Here is a 25534-nt window from a genome sequence, read left to right as displayed (position 1 = left end):
ATATTTTGGACTCAAAGTCTTCATTCTTCAAACTTCCTGAATCAGTAATCGGGTAATATCTTTCTAGTATTATTTTTTTTGGTATTTGATATTTTATTAATTTTACTCCATACATATCATTTATGTTTTTTTTTAATTTAAATACTTAGGCCTCACATTTGACTTTCGCCTTAGGCTTCAAATGCCCTTGAGCCGCCCTTGCCCGGTAGCAAGATTTTTTGCCGTTTTCGTAGATACTCTTTATTTAATTTCATATTAAACATGAATAAAGTAATAATTTTAATAACAAATTAATCGTCCATATACACTTATTGAATCCAAGTAGTTACATGAACTGGTCGTCCCATCTTATTTATTGCTCTCCTAAATTGATTTTTATGACATATAAACTTTTAATCCATTATAGTATACTTAGACTTCTATTATTATTCTTCAATATATGTTTCTTTCTCTGCTTCAATTGATAATTATATTACTTCTTTTAATCTCTTGATTTTTCTTTTGTTTTAGTTTTTTTTAACATGGATAATTGTCATTTGACAATCAAAAAATGTAAAAGAAAATATTAATTGGAGTTCAAAAACAAATCTTTACATACCTTTATCAGATAATATATTAATGTTTGTGCAATAATATCTTATTTAAGCTTTTTTTTCATAATTATTCGTGTATATCGTTCAGTAATACTAAACATATTTATTTAAAAAGCAAGTACTTACACTCAGTACAATTTTAAAACTAATGTAAAAATAAACACGATTAGAACACCTTAGAGTCTTGCACCATTTACAGATCTTGTTAGATGATCTTAAATTTATATATGTTTCTCTTCAAGAATAAAAGAAAGAGTAATTACCTAGAACCTTGCTGATAATTCATTTTGTTTGGAGCTTCTGTGTCCAAAATCTTGTCTTCTCAAGTCTCCTTTGGGTCATAATTTAAAAAGGATGTTGTAACTATTTGGTTAAAATCCGTTTTTTTTTTAAAATTTAGCCAACGGTAGGGATGGTTCAACATCAAAATACACCTCTTCAAATAACTTTTTTAATAAATAGGGTATTTAAAAAGAGTGGTTTGATAATTTAACAGTAGCAGCAATTGAACCAAACCAAATAAAAAATAGAAAACGGTAGTAACATTAGTGACTAATTATTTGAAGGATTACACCCCTTTAAATAAGTTTGTTGTTTTATTAATTTAGAAGGGATACAATACTTGTAGTTGCTCTATAAAAGAACACAATTTTTAGAAGAGGCACTTTAAATTAAAATTTTCTTTTCTTTATTTAAATATTATTTAATATTATTTTTAAATACCTAAATAAGTTATTTAGGTTATTTAAAAGGGCAATTCAGTAATTCAACTTCTACCTCCTGGGGTTTCTATTTTTATAATAACTAGTCTCTATGTATGTGCTTTGCATGTAAATCTCCGGTCATGAATTATTTGCATAGAGGAGCAAAAAATTAAACTTAAGGAAATATATATACGAGAAATAAGTTTGTTTGAAGATATGATCTTTTTTTAATAAGTTTGAAGTATCTTCAATGCATTATTTATTTATTAAAATAAATTTTATTTTCTACTATAATTTTCAGTTTTTAAACAAAATTTTTGAACCAAAAGAAGCAATTTTTGAAGTATGGTCGTAAGTCATTTAAACAATTCACCTCAATTTATACAATAAAAATTGAGTATAACCTCTAAAGTTTTCATAGAGCAATTTAAATACAATAAGATTAAATATACATATAACCTCTACAGTTTTCATAAATACAATATTAAATACAATCGTAATAAATAACATCACATTATCAATAAAACTCAAAAATATTAGAAGACAAAAGAAAAAAAATAATACTCTATGTATAAAAGCCTATCAATATTTTTCCATCGATTCAAAAGAATAAAAAATTAAACACAAAACTTACACTTCGTAGACAGATTAAAAAGCTATACTTTTGTCATATTAATATATTTATTTATTGTCTTTTGATAAATAATTATCTCTTCTAGAACTCTGTACGTAAAACTTACACACAAAAGCAACATACACACATAGGAATATATATATATATATATATATATATATATATAGAGAGAGAGAGAGAGAGAGAGAGAGAGAGAGAGAGAGAGGGAGGGAGAGTCAAATAGTCAAGTAAATTTAAAGTTATATACAGTCAAAAATATAATGAGTAATTCAGAACAAAAACCAACCCAACATTCATTCAATAAAGAAGGAAGTACTTAGAAGTAAAAACATTATCAAATGTGCTTATTTAAACAACTCTTTGTCCTTAGCATGGCACCTATATTGGTTTCTTCCACTAATCTAAGTCCTTTTTTTTATCCTTCTAAATTTCTTATTTACTTTTAAATACAACAAATTTGTTTTTCTTACCATTTTAAATTGTATTCGATGTCGATTCTATGTCTTGCTTGAAGAGACTCGAATACTATGATTTACCCAGGAACATGATTTTTTTTACCATCATCCTCGTCTAGACCTATGAATCATCCGGTCACCATCTTTTTCATGCTAACCCCATAATTAATAGGAATACTTTTATTTTCTTTAACTATGATAGGAGTACTAAATAAGACTTCTACTCATAAGAATAGAGGTAAGAGTTGTTAAAATCGCTTCCGTACTTGTAGAGTTGGTATGCTTTTAGAATTTCCAATTATAGGTAGGACATGATATCCCAAATAGCTAAATTATTGGAATTCGATAAAGATTAGAAGTCCATGTAATACAATTTATTAGGTAAAGTAGCGTTTTTAATGCTGTGCTTTTATAATAATAAGAAAAATAGTACATTAAAATGCTAAATTTTTAACCCAATTATGTAGAACATAAATAAAGTATACAAAAAATTACGACATAATTATTATTAAATTGTAATAGTCGAAGAAAGAAAAGTGGAGAAATTAGAGTGGAAACAATTGCAACTTGAATTGTGAACGGTTTCAAATTCATAGGGGATTGACCAAAATTCAAGTACGCAGAAGTTTAGTTGAATTCAGAGTTCGAAATATTTGGTGAAATTAAATTTACAATTCTATCCAATATGGATTATCTCTTAGAATGAATTTAGCCTTGTAAGGGCATAATAGCCGATAATATTTTGGGAATATTTTTGTCGTTCAACATTTATATACTTTTATAATAACTAGTTTTTGGGCACGCGCGTTGCGCATGTTCTCTTTATCAATAAGTACATAACATTTAAAATTCACATAAAAAAATATGTCTGAGTTATCAAATAAAACTTAACTAACAACATACAAAAAAATTTAAATGATGAATATTGATCTAACTTGACAGTGGAAGAAGTAACAGCAAAATTGCATGCCAAAACAATAAATTTAAAAGTACATATAAAATTTTAATTTTTATGTAGTGATTTTTAAATTAAGTGATAGAAAAGGTCAAAATGAAATATGAACTATTTGTAGAGCATCATAACATGCCCAATATTTGTTGAACTAAAATGAGCATATTTAATAAAATGAACTCATACTAAAGTATTCAAAACTCGAATCATAATATTTATCATAAGAAATCCATCTTGAGGACATACTCCCACAAGCTAAAAAGACACGCTTGAAATCGTTTTGTGGCCATCTTCATTGGACATAATTAACAACTGCGCTCTTCTTCCTGGGTACATGGTTTATTAAGCCTTCAGAATTCTTTTGCTTGAGGCAGTAGTATGATTATGATTTTTGGTTGGGAGATCTAATTTTGGCCTCCTGACACCGACACTGTTATTATTATTTTTTCATTTTTACGTTTGCTCTCTCATCATTCTTAGTTTGGACTTTTGTTTCTGCTCTCTCTCTGTCCCCTACTTTCTTTTTAATTCAATGCAAATTCTTAGTTTTCGACTTGGGTATGATACACATGATGCTCTGAATAAGATTTTGCTATGTTTTGATGTGAGTACTAAAATGACATATTAACCCCAAGAACATAATGAGGTTATTATAGCAGTGTCTCTTCATTTGCACTATACTTTAGATTCACTCAACATGTTGTTCTAATCCATGTTAAAAGTTAAACGTCTAATAATGATAGGTAGTAGAAGAGGTTAATTCCATTATTTTTATGCAATGTTTATATTCATGTTTGATTTCCTCAATTGCATTTGAATTTGGATGTGGTAGCTTCAGCCTTTCTTTGTTTCACTTCCCTCTCTAATTAAGAGTGAAAATAAAAATGGAGAACAAGAGACTATGGTTAGCCAGAAATTGGTAGAATAATACCAGGTATGTCACTGTTTTTTTAAAATAATTTGGTAATTGACTTTATAGTTGTGGCAAGTAATTCGGTAATTTCTTTTAATTTCTCCATGTGAAGGGAGAAGCAAAAAATATGTTGTAATTATGTAGTAACGTAAAAGAGTAATTACATGTGTTTTTTTGCTTTTTCTATCCGGTGCAATGGGTTTCTCAAGTTTTGTAAATGCCTTATTTAGTGAAATGTAGTAAAACTAAAATCAGTTGATTATTTATAGATGTAAATGTTATATATAAAAAATTTGGGTACCAAAATATTTTTACTTTATTATCTATAAATGTAAATAGAATGGTTGTGGTGGTTTCAACCTTTCATATTCCATATTTATGGACCATTACAATATGTATTTATAAAGAATAAAGAATTCCTACCGTTGCAATGGCTTTTCTACCTGCAAGTTTCTTCCTTTATCCTCTAGCCATTCATATTGCTTCTTCAATTCTCATTTTCATTAAGAATATGTAGAGTTCAGCTGTTGCATTGGCTCTTAGACTCATTCTCATTTTTCTTTAGAGAATTACTATTTTATAAGTGATATTCTTGAAAAGAAAATTAATTAATTCTGTTTAGGTTTCGATATATGTGCTAACAGAAGGTGCCAACGTTAAATTATTAAAATATATGAGAATGATAATGAAAATAAATTAATAATACTATTAGGCATTTGCTGTGTAGCAAGATATATGAAGTCGGATAAGATAGACTTCAAATTCAATGAGTTGCTCAAGTTTAACGAGCAATTTTGTGATCAGAACGGAACCCTTCACGGCTTGGGATTTAACTTCGGCTACAAATGAACGGATGGTGGCGATGAGAGTAGGATTCAGTCGGTGCTCATCGTCGCCGGTAAGCGTAAGATAGAAGATGTTGCCTGACTTTTCTAACGTGCACATGGTGGTCAGAAGGGGAGAATGAGTTTTTCGCTTTGATATGTGTGTTGTACCGGATAAAGAGGACGGATACTATATATGAATAATATGAAGGGAAGAATGAGTGGATATATGATGAATTATAAAATATTTCACCCATTAAAGTTGGCTATTCAATATTCAAAGGCCAAATGGTCTCGCGGTCATCAGTTTGCAGATCCAATGCATAAACTTATACTTTTTCTATTTAAAGGTTTCAATTTGAAAAAATAAGTATTAATAAATACTTTTGATCATTGACTCTGACATGGCTAAACTGTGCGCAAATCACGCTGCCAAGGCGCGTGGATAATATTATTTTTATTTAAAAAATATTAGAGTTAAAATAAAATATAAATAAGAAAGAAAAACAAAAAAGAAAAAAGGACTTTTCCCTTCCCATTCTCTTTTCCCCTCCCCTCCCACCTCTCTCGTCTTCCCAGCACGTCTCCCACCCCCATTCTGTATTTTTTTTCATTTTCTATCTTAATTTCTCTCCCCCTCCTCTTTCTCTATTTCTTTTTTCCTTCATCTTTCTTCTTTTCTTTCATTTGCTAGTCTCCATCCACTATTTTCTTCCCAACCTCCCTCAATTACCGGTAGACGAAAGAAAGCTTGAGTTTTGTCGTTGTTCTATCTGTTTGACCAAAAAGTATAAATCTTTGATTAAATTAATTAATTTTATATGGAAATGGATTAAATCCAGTTAATAATAATATCCCCAGATTTATAACTAGTCAACTCAAATAAAATCGGATAGTGTTGGGGGAGGATTAAATGCCGTGTATATTCAATGTTTCAAGATGATTAATGATGGAAGAATATCAAGCATTAAATAGGAATAAATGGCATTAACGTAAATAAGGAGAATGATTCACCCAATATTGAATGAGGTGGATGATTCTTTCTTCTGACAGTGATGAGTGATAGACAAATGCTATAATATTGGAACTATTCTCGGATTTGATGAAAAAGTGTGGAATAATAGATAATTGAATCTTCTTAGAAAGGTAATGTTTGTAACTTTTCTAGAGAGAAAGTCTTATTCTCAAAAAGTGTTCTTATGAGGGAATGTTACATGCCCTTTCCCCCTATCTCTTTTTCTATTTATATGGGACATATTCGAGTCAACCCTAAAAGTAAAAGTACAAAGAATATTCTCTTAAATATCCCATTACAAAAATTAGCCGTTAGCACTACCCTTGATACTCGACCTCGGTCGTTATTAACTGCTCGGCTACGAGCCCTGTTATCTACTAGTCGACCCCGGCCATGTCGCTTTTCATAATATCGCTCCCTGCTAAATCCCACTGAGGCAATTTTTGACCTATACACTATCATCAAATTCATCTTTACCAAAATAGTAGCAAAAAAGGCATATTTGCAATGGTATTGGGCGACCTCTACTTTCAAAATCATGGGTTTCTATTTTTTTTCTTTCTAAAATTTCAAATTAATTTTTTTTGTTATGGTTTAATCATGACCATAGTGATGTTGTGAATTTGATTTAGAAATAAGAAAGGAAAGAATAATGAAGAAAAGAGAAAGGAGAAGAAAGAAGAAGAGTAAGGAAAGGAAGGGAGGAGGTTAATGGAGAAGAAGGGGATGGTTGTGTATAGATTAAAACTGGTGTAGTAAGTTTAAGGTGTTTTTCCTTTTTTTTTCTTTTTTGTATTTCTTGCTGATTTTGTATTTAAAAAATGGGACCCACAAATAACACATGTCAAGTAATAAATAATTTAGTATATGACGTGTTGTACATGTACATGCTCTGTTGGATGTGTTTATTAGTACCCATTTTTTCAAGTTGGAATGTACAAATGAAAAAAATATAAGTTCATGTATCAATTTTACAAACAGATACAAATTTAAATGACCACGAAACCATTTGGCCATATTCACGAATGCCAAAATATGTCATGATCCCTAACTCCATAAGTCACTTTCGAAAGTTCTAATAAATACTTAGTTATCAAACATAAGACTAATATCTTGTGTTTAACATAAGAGAATGTCTTTTCTATTTGAAATTATTGTTAGTGAATAGTGACAAATAGATGACTCATCAATTAAGCGTAATTAAGGGAATACCGACACTAGAACATTTAGGTGTTATTCAGAAGTTCAAGTATAAAAATTTAAGTAGGCTTTTAGACAATAAATATATTCGGTAATCGGAAAAAAAGAGTAATATTAGAAATTAAAGTGAAGAAAGTTTGAGCAAGGTATATGGACATGAACTTTACTTAGAAAAAATCACAAAACATAAAAATTTATGAGTACAACAACAACCCAGTATAATTTTACTAGTGGGGTCTGGGGAGGGTAGTGTGTACGCAGACCTTATCCCTACCATGAGGTAGAGAGGCTGTTTCCAATAGACCCACGGCATCTTTCCCTCCAAGAACGCCTCACCTTACTCTTGGGGTGACTCGAACTCACAACCTCTTGGTTGGAAGTGGAGGTTGCTTACCATCAGAGCAACCCCTCTTGTCAATAAAAATTTATGAGTGAAAACTAGTATTCCACTTGAAATAATCTTCAAACTAAAAAGCTCCCAATAGATATCATGAAACAAAGAAATTGAAATTCTTGCTAACTATATTAATTTATAAGTTGGGGCCCTCCAGGATCCCTGCAAAACCAGTTTCAAGTACAAATCTTGAGTGGGGAAGCCCTTGCACCTTGTTTGGATGGTTGTTATTAGGGGTGGACATTCGATATTTTAGTTCGGTATTTAAAAATTTCAATTTGGTATTTCGGTATTCGATTTATCAATTGTATATACTAAATACCGTACCAAAGTATTTCGGTACGGTTTAATATTTCTTATTTTGGTTCAGTACGGTTTCGTTCTAAACGAAATCTTCACTGTCTAGAGCTCCCAGCTGAAACATAATAGAGGATCATTCTGAACCATAATCAAAAGTAAAAGGATAAATTTTAACATTTTTCCTGATATATTTTGACATTAACAATTCACTAAGTTCACGTTGGAACTCCATTAAAATCAAAGGCAGATATAAAACTATTTGCTAATAACAATATGAATAATCCTAATAATACTCTTTTTGAAATTCTTCCAATAGTTGAAACATTTTAAAATTATAAATAGTAGTCATTACATGCAACAAGGACTCCATCAGTTTGGTCCTATCAAAGCTTGTGTTCGACGACATAATGGAATATTAAGACTTAAGAAGTTTCGGAATGTTAAAAAAAATAAAATCAGTATACCATAAAATAGCGAGTCGTATTTTTAGAATTAGTCCCTTGAAAAACAACCAAATTTTGACTATAGTTCCTTCTGTTCGTGGAGAAAAATAACCACTGAAAACTTGTTTAAGCGTCAATCGTTTGTATATGGAAAGATTGACCATTGGGCTTTTGCAATGAGCTGAAAATTAGGTGACAACTTGAGAACTACAGATTCTATTGACTTTGAAAAATTCGAAGTGTATACCTTGATTGAGCTCTGGAAATTCGTATCAGAATTTGGACTTTTAGGGTGTGGGCTTAAGGTTATTGGACTAAAAAATAAAAATAAATTTGGGCTTGGACTAAACTTGTAACGACCCGACCGGTCGTTTTGAGTATTACAATCATGTTTCCCTATTTATTGCTCAAATTTTACTTTACAGTTGTTGTGTGACTTGTCAGGGTAATTGGTTCGGGTCCGGTGAGGTTTTGGAATGAATTGGAATACTTAGTTCCAAGGTTTAAAGCTTAAGTTAAAATAGTGATCAGATATCGACTTATGTGTAAACGACCTCGAAATTTAATTATGATGATTCCACTAGCTCCATATGGTAATTTTGGACTTACGAGCGTGTCCGAAAAATTATTTGGAGGTCCGTAGTGGAATTAGGCTTGAAATACCGAAAGTTAAATTTTTGGAAAGTTTGACCGGGGGTTGACTTTTTGATATCGAGGTCGAAATACGATTCTGGAAATTAGAACAGTTTCGTTATGTCATATATGACTTGTGTGCAAAATTTGAAGTCATTCCGGATTGATTTGATGTATTTCGGCACAAGATATAGAATTTGAAAGTTTAAAGTTCATTAGGTTTGAATTGAGGTGCGATTCGTAGTTTTAGCGTTGTTTGATGTGATTCGAGGCTTCGACTAAGTCTGTATGGTATTTTAGGACTTGTTGGTATATTTGGCTGAGGTCCCGAGGGGCTCGGGTGAGTTTCGGGGTTGTTTCGGATCATTTCTAGGCCATTCTTAGTTGCTGATTTTTGGCCACAGAGGTATGAATCGCGATCGCGGACAAATGGTCGCGATCGCGAAGAGCAATTTTGCTGTTTGGGCACTGTGAATCGCGATCGCAGAAGCCTTTTCGCGATCGCGTAGAGGAAAATTCTGCTGCACTGACCCGACTTTGGAAGCTTATATCTCGCAATCTATAAGAAATTTGGAGATGATCCAATAATAAAAGTTATATTTCTTGATGTCTAGTTTCAAGAAATATAAACCATTTGTCATTTGGAGTTGTGCACAAAAAGTTATGGTAGATATACTATCGACTGTCATGGGAAGAGTTTGGAAATCTCTGTTACACAAGGCTGACTTAGGAAGCTTATATCTATCAATCTCTAAGGAATTGGGAGATGAGTAACAAATAAAAATTATAGCCGTTGATGTCTAATTTTCAGAAAGTTAAACCATTTGTAATTTGGAGTTTTGTACAAAATGTTATGACCATTATACTAGAGGTTGTCTGGAAGAGTTGGGGAGTTTGTTCTTCGCGATCGCGAAGCATTTTCTGCGATCGTGAAGAGCAATTTTGGGGCTGAAAATTTTTTTGCTTTGTGATCGCGAAGAGTAAATGCCTGGACAGAAGATATATTTCTAGGTTTCGGCCATTTTAACACATTAGGAGCTATGGAGCTCGGATTAAAGCGATTTTTGAGGCGAGTTTTACCATATGGCTTGGGGTAAGTGATTCTAACTCAGTTTTGGTTAAATTACACGAATCTATTATTGTTTTTATCAACAAATTAGTGTTTTGTGTTGAAAATAGTAGAAAAATTCATAGACTTTAATTGAGGATTTGAAGGCCGAGTTGTAGTCGGATTTGAGTAATTTTGATATGGTTGGACTCGTGGTTGAATGGGGGTTCGGATTTTATGAGTTTTATCGGATTCCGAGATGTGGGCCCCACATGTGATCTTTGGGGCGTAATTTCGGATTGGAAAATATTAGTATTTTGATATGGAATTAATTCCTATAATTTTTGTGAGCTGAATCAAATTAATTGTGACTAGATTCGAGCCCTTCGGAAGTTGATACGTGCAGAATGGAATTTCTGGAGCATTGCTTAGCTTGCTCGACATTGGATTTGGCTTGTTCGAGATAAGTAACTCTTCTAATCTTGGAGTTGAGGGTATAAACCCCGAATATATGTATTTCGTGAATTGTTGGGAGGTGACGCACATTCTAGGTGACGGGCGTGTGGGCGTGCACTATAGAAATTGGGACATAATTATTTCTGTGAAATTTTGTAGTTAAATAATTTTGGCACTCAGAAAGATTTAATGATTGCGTAGAAATTGTGGCAGCGAGAAGATATAACAAGATGCCAATTTGAGGCTAGGGAGGTGAGTTATCTCCTGGAGAGTAATCTACGTAGGTATGTTCCTTGTAATATGAGTGGAGGGTTTCTTTTCTGCCAGTGGGGCGTACGTGTGGAGATTTGAATTCGAATTTGGCTGAGAAAGTCGACCTGAGTATCATGAGAATGATTGCGATCTTAGCGGATGATTTGGGGTATTTTTATGGCTGGCATTTCCTGAGCTTGAGAAAGATTTTGTGGCACTGACTACGGTATTATGACAGTAATAGGGTATGGGTATTATGAATTATGGAGTGTTTTAATCTATGGCTTTGAGCCAAGTGAGGGAGCCTGCTATAGACAAATCAATTCATGGGTATATGTCAAATTTTGTTTAGGTCTAAATTATACTTGGGAATTAGTGATGACTTGCAGAGGTGGAGTTCGAAAATGACTCGAATAAGGAAAATTCCTGATTATGGATTATATTGCACGGATGAGTATATAAAAAAAATCGTGGGATGAGTGAGTTGTTATTGGTGAATGATGTAGTGCGCACGGAGTATGAATTTGGTATGTGGTGTTAAAGTAGAGTTACTTCTTTGAGAGCTGTTTTGCTAATGGGGCACGTGTCTTTTGGCCCATTTGGGCGGTGTAATGTGGATTTGAACATGAGGGTAATTCTCGAGAAAGTTCTAATGTATTCGAGATTTATATATAACAATTGAGAATTTTTGGCGGATTTGTTTGCGGCTAAAATCTGAGATTTAAGGTGGATGGTGTCGAGACTTGTGGCATTTTTGTATATCATTATGGATTTTATATTTTGGCATCAGAAAGGTGAATTAAACGGCCTTAGACTCAAATAAGGTATTCTCATAGTGGGCATTTCGGTTGTGGTATTTATATTGGTAATTATGATGTGGTGAGACTATACAGATGGATTTTAAAGTATTCTTGATGATTTCTTCCATGGTTTGAACCGGATATTTTCTACTGGTGTAAGAAACGTGTTGTGTATTGTGATTTTCTCTTGGAAAGAAGCAAGATAAAGGTTTCTAACTAACCAGATATATAATTTGCTGGTGACCAGAGTTGATAATGAGATTCTTGTGCTTTTCATATGATGGCAAGATAGATGTTATGTGTTGTGCGGAAGTTAGATTTACATGTACAAGGTGGCAGTTCAGTCTTGAAGGAAGGTACCGAAGTTTGGGCAGAATGGTCATGAATTCTTAGACAACATGGGCGGTTCCAAATGACTAGATGAATACGATTACTACTTGGTGTATGAGAAGGGTGCGTATTTCAGAAGGCTCATTGTATTTTGACTTACAGATATTTAATTAGTATTGCGGTACTCACATGGTTGATAGACTGCTGATATTCAAATTTTGTCAAGTGGTACGGAAGAACTTTCAAAGTATTTCTCGTGAGATGATCATGTATGAGAGAGGTGTTAGGCATTCGGGCGGTGGAGATGGAATCAAATATGGTGATTCGTGTGTTCAATGGATTTGGAGACTGGGAGTTCCCAGGAGCAGATTGTTTCATGGTTGTGGACTGTGAAGTTGTGGTCGGAGCTAGCCAGATGATGAAATGTGTTATGATTCAGTCATTATGGATTTTCGGAGGGATTTTTATCTATTTGTGGGTAACCGAGTTGATTTGGGGGTTCATAAGTAGGCCCGATTAAGATATGTATTTTACACCAAGCCGGAATGGTTGGCTCCATACTGCTATTATTGAGGGATGTGTCATTCGGTTGATGTTGAACTTATTCGTGTTCTCAAATGATCTGTGAGTTACTCCTTTATGCTACGAGGAGCTGTGATTCATTGGTTATGTGCACAGATGGTGCGGTTCTATTTGAGCTTTATAGCGAAATTTGAGAGTGATGAGTATTTGGGTATTGCATGATCGATAGCGTAATGGTTTTTTTTTTTTCAGGTTTGGTGTGGCATTTCTTTTGTCATTTGCCTCTCTGTGGTTATTGATTTTGAGCGGGGTGGCTCGAGATACATATTATGGACCAGCGTTTGGATGGGGTCACGCATTGCTGTGGAGTTATGTTAAGGTATGAACCTTGTGTTAGAATCGGGTGATGGTTCTACGGTGTATGATGAATTTTCGGCATTTCGTTTGTGGCAGTACTTGTTAATCTGGCGGGACAGTTCTCTTATTTGAGTCATTTTCCATGACTAGGTACATTTGAATTGCTGCGTATTGGTGCATGGATGGCACGAGATGTGGCTCTGAGTTATATTAGTGCGACATGTCTATAGAATAGTTGTGTTTAGTAATATAAGGTCATTGGACCTAGAATGGGTAGTATCGGGTTTGATTTTGGTATATTCGGGAGTATAATATTGAGAGTCGGCTCAGAAAGTGATTATGGTTCTGGTTGGGGCGAGTGAACTCTGTGACTTGTTGATCTGGTAAGTGGTCATGAAATTTTGCATGTTTCATTTATTATGAACAGTGTACGAAAGTTTTGGGATGAGGGTTGGTTCGATATGGGTTTAATACTAGTATTTGGTTGGTTTTGGAGTAGTCACTGTGGTTAGGAATGGTGCTATGAGCATGTGAGTTGTGTAATATGTTAGGTGATTATGTCCGTGGTTATGGTTATGGTTATGGCTTGATACATCTTGTTCAGACTCACACAGGGTGTAAATGTAAGATTCGTGTCTTGAAAGAAATTCTAAAGGATGGAAATTAAATTCCAAGGTTTATGGGCTAAAGTTAAATCAATGATTTCAGTTTTATTGTGTTGTCAAGCTCATATGGAATGGGGTGACGTGGGTTCAACCCCGGGTACGTGTTTGGTAAGATGGAACAGTGATTTGATGGCTTGAAAACAACTCTTGGCACGTTCGAGGACGAACGTATGTTTAAGTGGGGGAGAATGTAACGACCCGACCGGTCATTTTGAGTATTACAACCTTGTTTTCCTATTTACTCCTCAAATTGTACTTTACAGTTGTTGTGTGACTTGTCGGGGCAATTGGTTCGGGTCCGGTGAGGTTTTGGAATGAATTGGAATACTTAGTTCCAAGGTTTAAAGCTTAAGTTAAAATAGTGATCGGATGTCGACTTATGTATAAACGACCTCGGAATTTAATTCTGATGATTCCAATAGCTCCGTATGGTAATTTTGGACTTACGAGCGTGTTCGAAAAATTATTTGGAGGTCCGTAGTGGAATAAGGCTTAATATACCGAAAGTTAAATTTTTGGAAAAATTGACCGGGGGGTTGACTTTTTGATATCGAGGTCGGAATCCGATTCTGGAAATTGGAACAACTTCGTTATGTCATTTATGACTTGTGTACAAAATTTGAAATCATTCCGGATTGATTTGATGTATTTCGGCACAAGATATAGAATTTGAAAGTTCAAAGTTCATTAGGCTTGAATTGAGGTGCGATTCGTAGTTTTAGCGTTGTTTGATATGATTCGAGGCTTCGACTAAGTTCGTATGATGTTTTAGGACTTGTTGGTATATTTGGTTGAGGTCCCGAGGGGCTCGGGTGAGTTTCGGGGTGGTTTTGGACCATTTCTAGGCCATTCTTAGTTGCTCGTTTTTTGCCATAGAGGTATGCATCGCGATCGCAGACAAATGGTCGCGATCGCGAAGAGAATTTTGCTGTTTGGGCACTGTGAATCGCGATCGCGGAAGCCTTTTCGCGATCGCGTAGAGGAAAATCCTGATGCACTGACCCGACTTTGGAAGCTTATATCTCGCAATCTATAAGGAATTTGGAGATGATCCAAAAATAAAAGTTATATCCCTTGATATCTAGTTTCCAGAAATGTAAACCATTTGTTATTTGGAGTTGTGTACAAAAGGTTATGGTGGATATACTATAGACTATCTGGGAAGAGTTTGGAAATCTCTGTTGCACAAGGCTGACTTTGGAAGCTTATATTTATCAATCTATAAGGAATTGGAAGATGAGTAACAAAAGAAAGTTATAGCCCTTGATGTTTAGTTTTCAGAAAGTTAAATCATTTGTAATTTGGAGTTCTGTACAAAACGTTATGACCATTATACTAGAGGCTGTCTGGAAGAGTTGAGGAGTTTGTTCTTCGCGACCGCGAAGCATTTTCTGCGATCGCGAAGAGCAATTTTGGGGCTGAAAAATTTTGTGCTTCGCGATCGCGAAGAGTAAATGCCTGGACAAAAGATATATTTCTAGTTTTCGGCCATTTTAACACATTTGGAGCTATGGAGCTCGGATTGAAGCGATTTTTGATGCGATTTTCACCATATGGATTGGGGTAAGTGATTCTAACTCAGTTTTGGTTAAATTACACGAATCTATTATTGTTTTTATCAATAAATTAGTGTTTTGGGTTGAAAATTATAGAAAAAATCATAGACTTTAATTGAGGATTTGAAGGCCAAGTTGTGGTTGGATTTGAGTAATTTTAATATGGTTGGACTCGTGGTTGAATGGGGGTTCAGATTTTATGGGTTTTATCCGATTCCGAGACATGGGCCCCACATGTATTTTTGGGGCGTAATTTTGGATTTTTGAAAAGTATTAGTATTTGATATGGAATTAATTCCTATAATTTTTATGAGCTGAATCAAATTAATTGTGACTAGATTCAAGCCCTTTGGAAGTTGATATGCTCAAAATGGAATTTCTGGAGTATTGCTTAGCTTGCTCGACATTGGATTTGGCTTGTTCGAGGTAAGTAACTCTTCTAATCTTGGAGTTAAGGGTATGAACCCTGAATATATGTATTTCGTGAATTGTTGGGAGGTGACGCACATGCTAGGTGACGGGCGTGTGGGCGTGCACTATAGAAATTGGGACATAATTGTTTTTGTGAAATTTTATAGTTAAATAATCTTGGCATTTTCCATGCGGTTTTATGAGTTAAAGAAATTTAGCTGAAAAGCATATTAAAAAAAATCATGTTAAGGCTATGTGCCAGTATTATTGGGACCCACATAGGTCATATTGTTGTGAATATTTATTTTAAAATAAAAATTCATACTCAATCATATTCATTTAATTGCATATCATATCTCAGTCTCTGTTGTTATTTATTGATACATCATATCATCATTTTGGGCTATTCTCATGACATTGTGAGTCTATGAAAGAGAGACTGGAGAGATTGATGACTGAGGGAGGCCGAGGGCCTGATTGTGAGGATATTTTTGGGATCGGACTGCACGCCGCAGCAAGTCATGTTGGCTTTATATATATATATTATATTATTATTGCACGTGAGTTGGTCGTGCGGATCCTTATATTACTATTGCACGTGAGTTGGCCGTGCAGCACGTGAGTTGGCTGTGTGGATCCTTATATTACTATTGCACGTGAGTTGGCCGTGCAGCACGTGAGTTGGCCGTGCGGATCCTTATATTATTATTGCACGTGAGTTGGCCATGCAACACGTGAGTTGGCCGTGCGGATCCTTATATTATTATTGCACATGAGTTGGCCGTGCAACTCGTGAGTTGGCCGTGCGAATCCAGATATTTATGTTATGGCACGTGAGTTGTCTGTGCTTATAGCGCTTGGGCTGTAGGAGCCCCTCATGAGTCTGTATACCCCAGTGAGCGCAGTCGACTATAAACAGGGATCGGGTTGCACGCCGCATCAGGTATTGTATAGCGCTGAGTGATTGAGTATGCTGAGCACAGTGAGAGAGAATGCGAGACAGTGAGATTGAGTACTTTGAGAGTGTGAGTACATTAGTACAATCTCTGAGATACATTTCATTGACATGCACACATGTCATATATGCATAGAGATGTATTTTTCTCATGCTGTACGGTATCACATTATTCATGATTTCTCACACATGTTGACAGATGGGCATAGTGATGCATTTGTTTTACAATGGTTATCTGGAAAAAAAAATTGATATATTTTATTTATTATTGAAAGGATTTTGGAAACATTTCTATTTTTAAACTTATTCACATTTTTGGTAACTTTGGCAAAAGATTTAGGTTTTTACTGATGTACTTAAAAGGAAGAACTATTATTGCTGAAATTATGATGTGACTGAGCATTTTATCTTTGAGTTACTTCTGGTATTATTTGCTTTATGTCATTATTAACTGTTGTGGATTAGTGGATTTGGACCCGATCTTGGTAGAAGCTCGTCACTACTTTCAACCTAAGGCTAGGTTTGTTACTTACTCAGTACATGGGGTCGGTTGTACTGATACTATACTTCTGCACATTGCGTGCATATGTTGGTTGTTGTTGTTGCTGTGCTCGATGGTTGCGGGATTTGAAGATGTACCTGCGTTTCTGTTGTAGCTGCCTCTTGTTCAGGGTAGTCTTAGATTCATAAAAGCTCTGTTTATGTATTATTCAAACAGACTATGTATTTATTTCATTTTTGCTTTATATACTCTATTCTTAGAAGCTCATAATTTGTACTACCAGTTCTTAGGGATTGTATAAGATCAGGATCTTTATTCACTTAAATTGCTTTAATAATTATTATTGAAATTGGTTAGTTGGAAATTGGCTTACCTAACAGGATGGGTTAGGTGCCATCACGACTAGTTGGATAAATGGGTCATGACAAGGTGGTATCAGAGTCCTAGGTTCATAGGTTCTATAAGTCATGAGCAAGTGTCTAGTAGAGTCTTGCGAATCGGTATGATGACGCCCATACTTATCTTCGAGAGGCTACAAGGCATTTAGGATATATATTTCCCATCTTTCTTTCCTTATCGTGCGGGATTGATTCAACTTGGGACATAACTCTTTGAATTCCTTCCACGTATTCGTACGCGCACATGAGCGCTCGGTATCAGCTGTGTATCACCGGCTTGTGATTCTATGAATGAGGTTCGAGGTGAGTATTCTGTTTTTTGGTGAGGGGCAGTCTGGAGGACTAGAGGCCATGGTTAGACCGCAGTTTAAGCGCGGTAGCTTCAGTTATAACTTGTACATTTGGACTTACATGTCTAGTAATGTTCCTACGAGTGGAATTTGTGGCTCGATGAGCAGTGGAATGTCCTTATGATGAATACGATGTAACTGCGGGATGTGTTAAGATGATTTGAATGTGACGAGAGGTGTTTCTGTGAAATGTAAAGGAAAGGCCATTGGGTGCTTGATTTTCGTTTTGATGTGACGTACAGTCTCGAATGTGAATGTTTTGAAAGATCTTTCACGTGTTTAAATTGTGGGACAAATTAAACTCTTAGGTCTCGTTAACGAGTTGGACTCAGAAAGATTTAGTGATTGCGTAGAAATTTTGGCTGCGAGAAGATATAACAAGATGCCAATTTGAGGCTAGGGAGGTGAGTTATCTCCTGGAGAGTAATCTACGTAGGTATGTTCCTTGTAATATGAGTGGAGGGTTTCTTTTCTGCCAGTGGGGCGTATGTGTGGAGATTTGAATTCGAATTTGGCTGAGAAAGTCGACCTAGGTATCAAGAGAATGATTGCGATCTTAGCAGATGATTTGGGGTATTTTTATGGTTGGCATTGCATGAGCTTGAGAAAGATTTTGTGGCACTGACTACGGTATTATGATAGTAATAGGGTATGGGTATTGTGAATTATGGAGTGTTTTAATTTATGGCTTTGAGCCAAGTGGGGGAGCCTGCTATAGACAAATCAATTCATGGGTATGTGTCAAATTTTGTTTGGGTCTAAAGTATAGTTGGGAATTAGTGATGACTTGCAGAGGTGGAATTCGAAAATGACTCGAATAAGGAAAATTTCTGGTTACGGATGAGTATATGAAAAAAATCGTGGGATGAGTGAGTTGTTATTGGTGAATGATATAGTGCGCACGGAGTATGAATTTGGTATATGGTGTTAAAGTAGAGTTACTTCTTTGAGAGCTGTTGTGCTAATGGGGCACGTGTCTTTTGGCCCATTTGGGCGATGTAATATGGATTTGAACAAAGGGGGTAATTCTCGAGAAAGTTCTAATGTATTCGAGATTTATATATAACAATTGAGAATTTTTGGCGGATTTGTTTGCGGCTAAAATCTGAGATTTAAGGTGGATGGTGTCGAGACTTGTGGCAGTTTTGTATATCATTATGGATTTTATATTTTGGTATCAGGAAGGTGAATGAAACGGCCTTAGACTCAAATAAGATATTCTCGGAGTGGGTATTTTGGTTGTGGTATTTACATGGGTAATTATGATGTGGTGAGATTATACAGATAGAATTTAAAGTGTTCTTGATGGTTTTTTCCATGGTTTGAACCGGATATTTTCTACTGGTGTAAGAATCGTGTTGTGTATTATGATTTCCTCTTGAAAGGAAGCAAGATAAAGGTTTCTAACTAACCAGATATGTAATTTGCTGGTGACCAGAGTTGATAATGAGATTCTTGTGCTTTTCACATGATGGCAAGATAGATGTTATGTGTTGTGCGGAAGTTAGATTTACATGTACAAGGTGGCAGTTCAGTCTTGAAGGAAGGTAACGAAGTTTGGGCAGAATGGTCATGAATTCTTAGACAACATGGGCGGTTCCAAATGACTAGATGAATACGATTACTACTTGGTGTATGAGAAGGGTGCGTATTTTAGAAGGCGCATTGTATTTTGACTTACGGATATTTTATTAGTATTGCGGTACTCACATGGTTGATAGATTACTGATATTCAAATTTTGTCAAGTGGTACGGAAGAACTTTCAAAGTATTTCTCGTGGGATGATCGTGTATGAGAGTGGTGTTAGGCATTCGGGCGGTGGAGATGGAATCAAATATGGTGATTCGCGCGTTTAATAGATTTGGAGATTGGGAGTTCCCACGAGCAGATTGTTTCATGGTTGTGGACTGTGAAGTTGTGGCCAGAGTTAGCCAGATGATGAAATGTGTTATGATTCAGTAATTATGGATTTTCGAAGGGATTTTTATCTATTTGTGGGTAACCCGAGTTGATTTGGGGGTCCATAGGTAGGCCCGATTAAGATATATATTCTACACCGAGCCGGAATGGTTGGCTTCATATTACTATTATTGAGGGATGTGTCATTCGGTTCATGTTGAACTTATTCGTGTTCTCAAATGATCTGTGAGTTACTCCTTTATGCTACGAGGAGTTGTGATTCATTGGTTATGTGCACAGATAGTGCGGTTCTATTTGAGCTTTATAGAGGAATTTGAGTGTGATGAGTATTTGGGTATTGCATGATCGATAACATAATGGTTATGTTCTTTCAGGTTTTGTGTGGCATTTATTTTGTCATTTGCCTCTCTGTGGTTATTGATTTTGAGCGGGGTGGCTCGAGGTACATATTATGGGCCAGCGTTTGGATGGGGTCATGCATTGCAGCGGAGTTATGTTAAGGTATGAAACTTGTGTTAGAATCGGGTGATGGTTCTACGGTGTATAATGAATTTTCAGCGTTTCGTTATGGCGGTATTTGTTAATCTGGCGGGGCAGTTCTCTCATTTAAGTCATTTCCATGACTAGGTACATTTGAATTGTTGCGCATTGGTGCACGGATGGAACGGGATGTGGCTCTGAGTTATATTGGTGCGACATGTCTATGGAACAATTGTGTTTAGTAATATAAGGTCATTGGACCTAGAATGGGTAGTATCAGGTTTGATTTCAGTATATTCGGGAGTATAATATTGAGAGTTGGCTCAGAAAGTGATTATGGTTCTGGTTGGGGCGAGTGAGCTCCGTGAGTCGTTGATCTGGTAAGTGGTCATGAAATTTCGCATGTTTTTTTTTTATTATTATCAACAGTGTACGAATGTTTTAGGATGAGGTTTGGTTCGAAATGGGTTTAATACTAGTATTTGGTTGTTTTTTGAGTAATCACTGTGGTCAGGAATGGTGCTATGAGCATTCGAGTTGTGTAATATGTTAGGTGATTATGTCTGTGGTTATGGTTATGGTTATGGCTTGATACAGCTTGTTCAGACTCATACAGGGTGTAAATGTAAGATTCGTGTCTTGAAAGAAATTCTAAAGGTTGGAAATTAACTTCAGAGTTTTATGGGCTAAAGTTAAATCAATGATTTCAGTTGTATTGTGTTGTCAAGATCGTATGGAATAGAGTGACATGGGTTCAACCCCCGGGTACGTGTTTGGTAAGATGGAACAATGATTTGATGGCTTAGAAACAACTCTTGGCACGTTCGAGGACGAACGTATGTTTAAGTGGGGGAGAATGTAACGACTCAACCGGTCGTTTTGAGTATTACAACCCTGTTTCCCTATTTATTGCTCAAATTGTACTTTACAGTTATTGTGTGACTTGTCGGGGCAATTGGTTCGGGTCCGGTGAGGTTTTGGAATGAATTAGAATACTTAGTTCCAAGGTTTAAAGCTTAAGTTAAAATAGTGACTGGATGTCGACTTATGTGTAAACGACCTCGGAATTTAATTCTAATAATTCCAATAGCTCCGTATGCTGATTTTGGACTTATGAGCATGTCCGAAAAATTATTTGGAGGTCCGTAGTGGAATTAGACTTAAAATGCCGAAAGTTGAGTTTTTGGAAAGTTTGACTGGGGGGTTGACTTTTTTGATATCGAGGTCGGAATCAGATTCTGGAAATTAGAGCAGCTTCGTTATGTCATTTATGACTTGTGTGCAAAATTTGAAGTCATTCCGGATTGATTCGATGTATTTCGGCACAAGATATAGAATTTGAAAGTTCAAAATTCATTAGGCTTGAATTGAGGTGCGATTCATAGTTTTAGCGTTGTTTGATGTGATTTGAGGCTTCGACTAAGTTCGTATGATGTTTTAGGACTTGTTGGTATATTTGGTTGAGGTCCCGAGGGGCTCGGGTGGTTTCGGACCATTTCTAGGCCATTCTTAGTTGCTGGTTTTTGCCACAGAGGTATGCATCACGATCGCGGACAAATGGTCGCGATCGCGAAGTGCAATTTTATTGTTTGGGCACTCTGAATCGTGATCGCGGAAGCCCTTTCGCGATCGCGTAGAGGAAAATCCTGGTGCACTGACCCGACTTTGGAAGCTTATATCTCACAATCTATAAGGAATTTGGAGATGATCCAAAAATAAAAGTTGTATCCCTTGATGTCTAGTTTTCAGAAATGTAAACTATTTATCATTTGGAGTTATATACAAAAAGTTATGATAGATATACTATAGACTATCTGGGAAGAGTTTGGAAATCTTTGTTGCACAGGGCTGACTTTGGAAGCTTATATCTATCAATCTATAAGGAATTGGGAGATGACTAACAAATGAAAGTTATAGTCCTTGGTGTCTAAATTTCAAAAAGTTAAATCATTTGTCATTTGGAGTTTTGTACAAAAAGTTATGACTATTATACTAGAGGTTGTCTAGAAGAGTTGAGGAGTTTGTTCTTCACGATCGCGAAGAGCAATTTTGGGGCTAAAAAATTTTGTGCTTCGAATCGCGAAGAGTAAATGCCTGGACAGAAGATATATTTCGAGGTTTCAACCATTTTAACACATTTGGATCTATGGAGCTTGGATTGAAGCGATTTTTGAGGCAATTTTTACCATATGGATTGGGTGTAAGTGATTCTAACTCGGTTTTGGTTAAATTACACGATTCTATTATTATTTTTATCAACAAATTAGTATTTTGGGTTGAAAATAGTAGAAAAGTTTATAGACTTTAATTGAGGATTTGAAGACCGAGTTGTGATCGGATTTGAGTAATTTTGGTATGGTTGGACTCGTGGTTGAATGGAGGTTCGAATTTTGTGAGTTTTATCGGATTCTGAGATGTGGGCCCCACAGATGATTTTTGGGGCATAATTTTGGATTTTTGAAAAATATTAGTATTTTTATATGGAATTAATTCCTATAATTTTTGTGAGCTATATCAAATTAATTGTGACTAGATTCGAGCCCTTTGGAAGTTGATATGCGTAGAATGGAATTTTTGGAGCATTGCTTAGCTTGCTCGATATTGGATTTGGCTTGTTCGAGGTAAGTAACTCTTCTAATCTTGGAGTTGAGGGTATGAACCCTGAATATATGTATTTCGTGAATTATTGGGAGGTGACGCATATGCTAGGTGACGGGCGTGTGGGAGTGCACTATAGAAATTGGGACATAATTGTTTCTGTAGAATTTTGTAGTTAAATAATTTTGGCATTTTTCATGCGGTTTTATAAGTTAAAGAAATTTAGCCGAAAAGCATATTAAAAAAAATCATGTTGAGGCTATGTGCTAGTATTATTGGGACCCACATAGGTCATATTGTTGTGAATATTTATTTTAAAATGAAAATTCATACTCAATCATATTCATTTCATTGCATATCATATCCCAGTCTCTGTTGTTATTTATTGATACATCATATCATCATTTTGGGCTATTCTCATGACATTGTGAGTCCATGAAAGAGAGACTGGAGAGATTGATGACTGAGGGAGGCCGAGGGCCTGATTGTGAGGATATTTTTGGGATCGGGCTGTACGCCGCAGCAGGCCATGTTAGCTTTATATATATTATATTATTATTGCACATGAGTTGGCCGTGCAGATCCTTATATTACTATTGCACGTGAGTTGGCCGTGCAACACGTGAGTTGGCCATGCAGTACGTGAGTTGGCCGTGCGGATGCTTATATTATTGTTGCACGTGAGTTGGCTGTGCAGATCCAGATATTTATGTTATGGCATGTGAGTTGTCCGTGCAGCACGTGAGTTGTCCGTGCTTATAGCGCTTGGGCTGTAGGAGCCCCTCATGAGTCTATACACCCCAGTGAGCGCATTCGACTATAAATAGGGATCGGACTGCACGTCGCAGTAGGTATTGTATAGCGCTAAGTGATTGAGTGTGCTGAGCACAGCGAGAGAGAATGCGAGGCAGTGAGATTGAGTACTTTGAGAGTGTGAGTACATTAGTTCAACCTCTGAGATACATTGAGTTGACATGCACACATGACATATATGCATAGAGATGTATTTTTCTCATGCTGTACGGTATCACATTATTCATGATTTCTCACATATGTTGACAGATGGGCATAGTGATGCATTTGTTTTACAATGGTTATCTGAAAAGAAAAATGAGATATTTTATTTATTATTGAAAGAATTTTGGAAAAATTTTTGTTTTCAAACTTATTCACATTTTTGGTAACTTTGGCAAAAGATTTGGGTTTTCACTGATGTACTTAAAAGGAAGAACTATTATTGCTGAAATCATGATGTGACTGAGCATTTTATCTTTGAGTTACTTCTGGTATTATTTGCTTTATGTCGTTATTAACTGTGTTGGATTAGTGGATTTGGACCTGACCTTGGTAGAAGCTCGTCACTACTTTCAACCTAAGGCTAGGTTTGTTACTTACTCAGTACATGGGGTCGGTTGTACTGATACTATACTTCTGCACATTGCGTGCAGATGTTGGCTGTTGTTGTTGCTGTGCTCGATGGTTGCGGGATTTGAAGATGTACCTGCGTTCCTGTTGTAGCTGCCTCTTGTTCAGGGTAGCTTTAGATTTATAAAAGCTCTGTTTATGTATTATTCAAACAGACTATGTATTTATTTCGTTTTCGCTTTGTATACTCTATTCTTAGAAGCTCATGATTTGTACTACCAGTTCTTGGGGATTGTGTAAGATCCGGATCTTTATTCACTTAAATTGCTTTAATAATTATTATTAAAATTGTTTAGTTGGAAATTAGCTTACCTAACGGGATGGGTTAGGTGCCATCACGACTAGTTGGATTTTTGGGTCGTGACAAAACTATTTCGGTATTTCGGTATACCGAAATATTAAAAACTCAATACCGTATACCGTACCGAATTACCGAAATTTTTGTACCGAAATACCAAAAAAAACCGAAACCGAAATTCCAAATTAATTCGGTTTGGTTCGGAATTTATTTTTTCGGATTTTATGCCTACCCCTAGTTGTTACGTATCGTTTCATAATGTATCGTATTGTATTATACTGTATCGTTTGATGAATACAATGTTTGGATAGATTGTGCCGTTTGCCGTCGTTTTATGATATCACACATCAACAATATGAAGAATAAACTTGCAATATTATAAAGAAAAATTATGACACAGTATATTAAATTGTATATTAAATGATAAAATAAAAGTATTTAATAATAATGAAGAGTGAGATTGAGAAAAAAAGATAAGGTACCGACACAACCACATCAAATCGATCATTACATAAAGTGGCACATTTCATCGTGACGTAACGACGGATTTAACGATACGTTACAATTATATTTAAGTAACAATCAAAACAAATACCGTATTTAAAGTAATAATACAATACAATACAATACAATATAATACAATACAATAGGTAACAACCATCCAAACAAGTTGTTAATTGCGATAGCACAATGAACCACATTAATTTGCTGACAATTATTTCAAGGATTTTGACCTTGCTGAGCATTGCTCCCATCAAGAACGTACACAGATAAGTTTATAAACTAAGTGATTAATTTCATTGGACCATTATAGTCTGTTTGGCCAAACTTTTTCGATTCTATTTTTCTTCAAAAAAGTTTTTTTCATAGTTAAAATATTTGGTCAAACTTTTAGAAGAAAAAAAGTGTTTTGAGTAGAAGTAGAGGCATAAAAAAGTATATTCTCCCCAAAAATACTTTTTTGAAAAGCACTTTTAAAAAAAATATATTTAGAAGTATTTTTTAAAAGTTTGGTCAAACTATAATTCATGCTCAGAAATATTTTTCAAAGTAATGCCAAACACAAATTGTTTCTCACCAAAATTACTTCTGAAAATTAGTTATTCAGTCAATTAATAATAAGAGATTGTACATGTTTCATAAAAATTTA

The 25534-nt window shown here is 35.3% G+C and overlaps 1 long non-coding RNA gene across 1 annotated transcript; it reads left to right on the top strand.

Annotated features, from left to right (window-relative positions):
- The first annotated feature begins 4046 nt into the window (after positions 1-4046).
- Positions 4047-24341, top strand: LOC142176507 (uncharacterized). The gene is made up of 3 exons (XR_012705158.1): positions 4047-4272; positions 15385-15472; positions 24110-24341. It is a non-coding gene; the product is annotated as an uncharacterized LOC142176507 (long non-coding RNA).
- The last annotated feature ends 1193 nt before the right edge of the window (positions 24342-25534 follow it).

This window comes from Nicotiana tabacum, chromosome 22 (assembly GCF_000715075.1).
Source record: "Nicotiana tabacum cultivar K326 chromosome 22, ASM71507v2, whole genome shotgun sequence".
Lineage (NCBI taxonomy): Eukaryota > Viridiplantae > Streptophyta > Magnoliopsida > Solanales > Solanaceae > Nicotiana > Nicotiana tabacum.
Note: the sequence above shows the minus strand (reverse complement) of the source record. Positions and strands in the feature narration are given on the sequence as shown.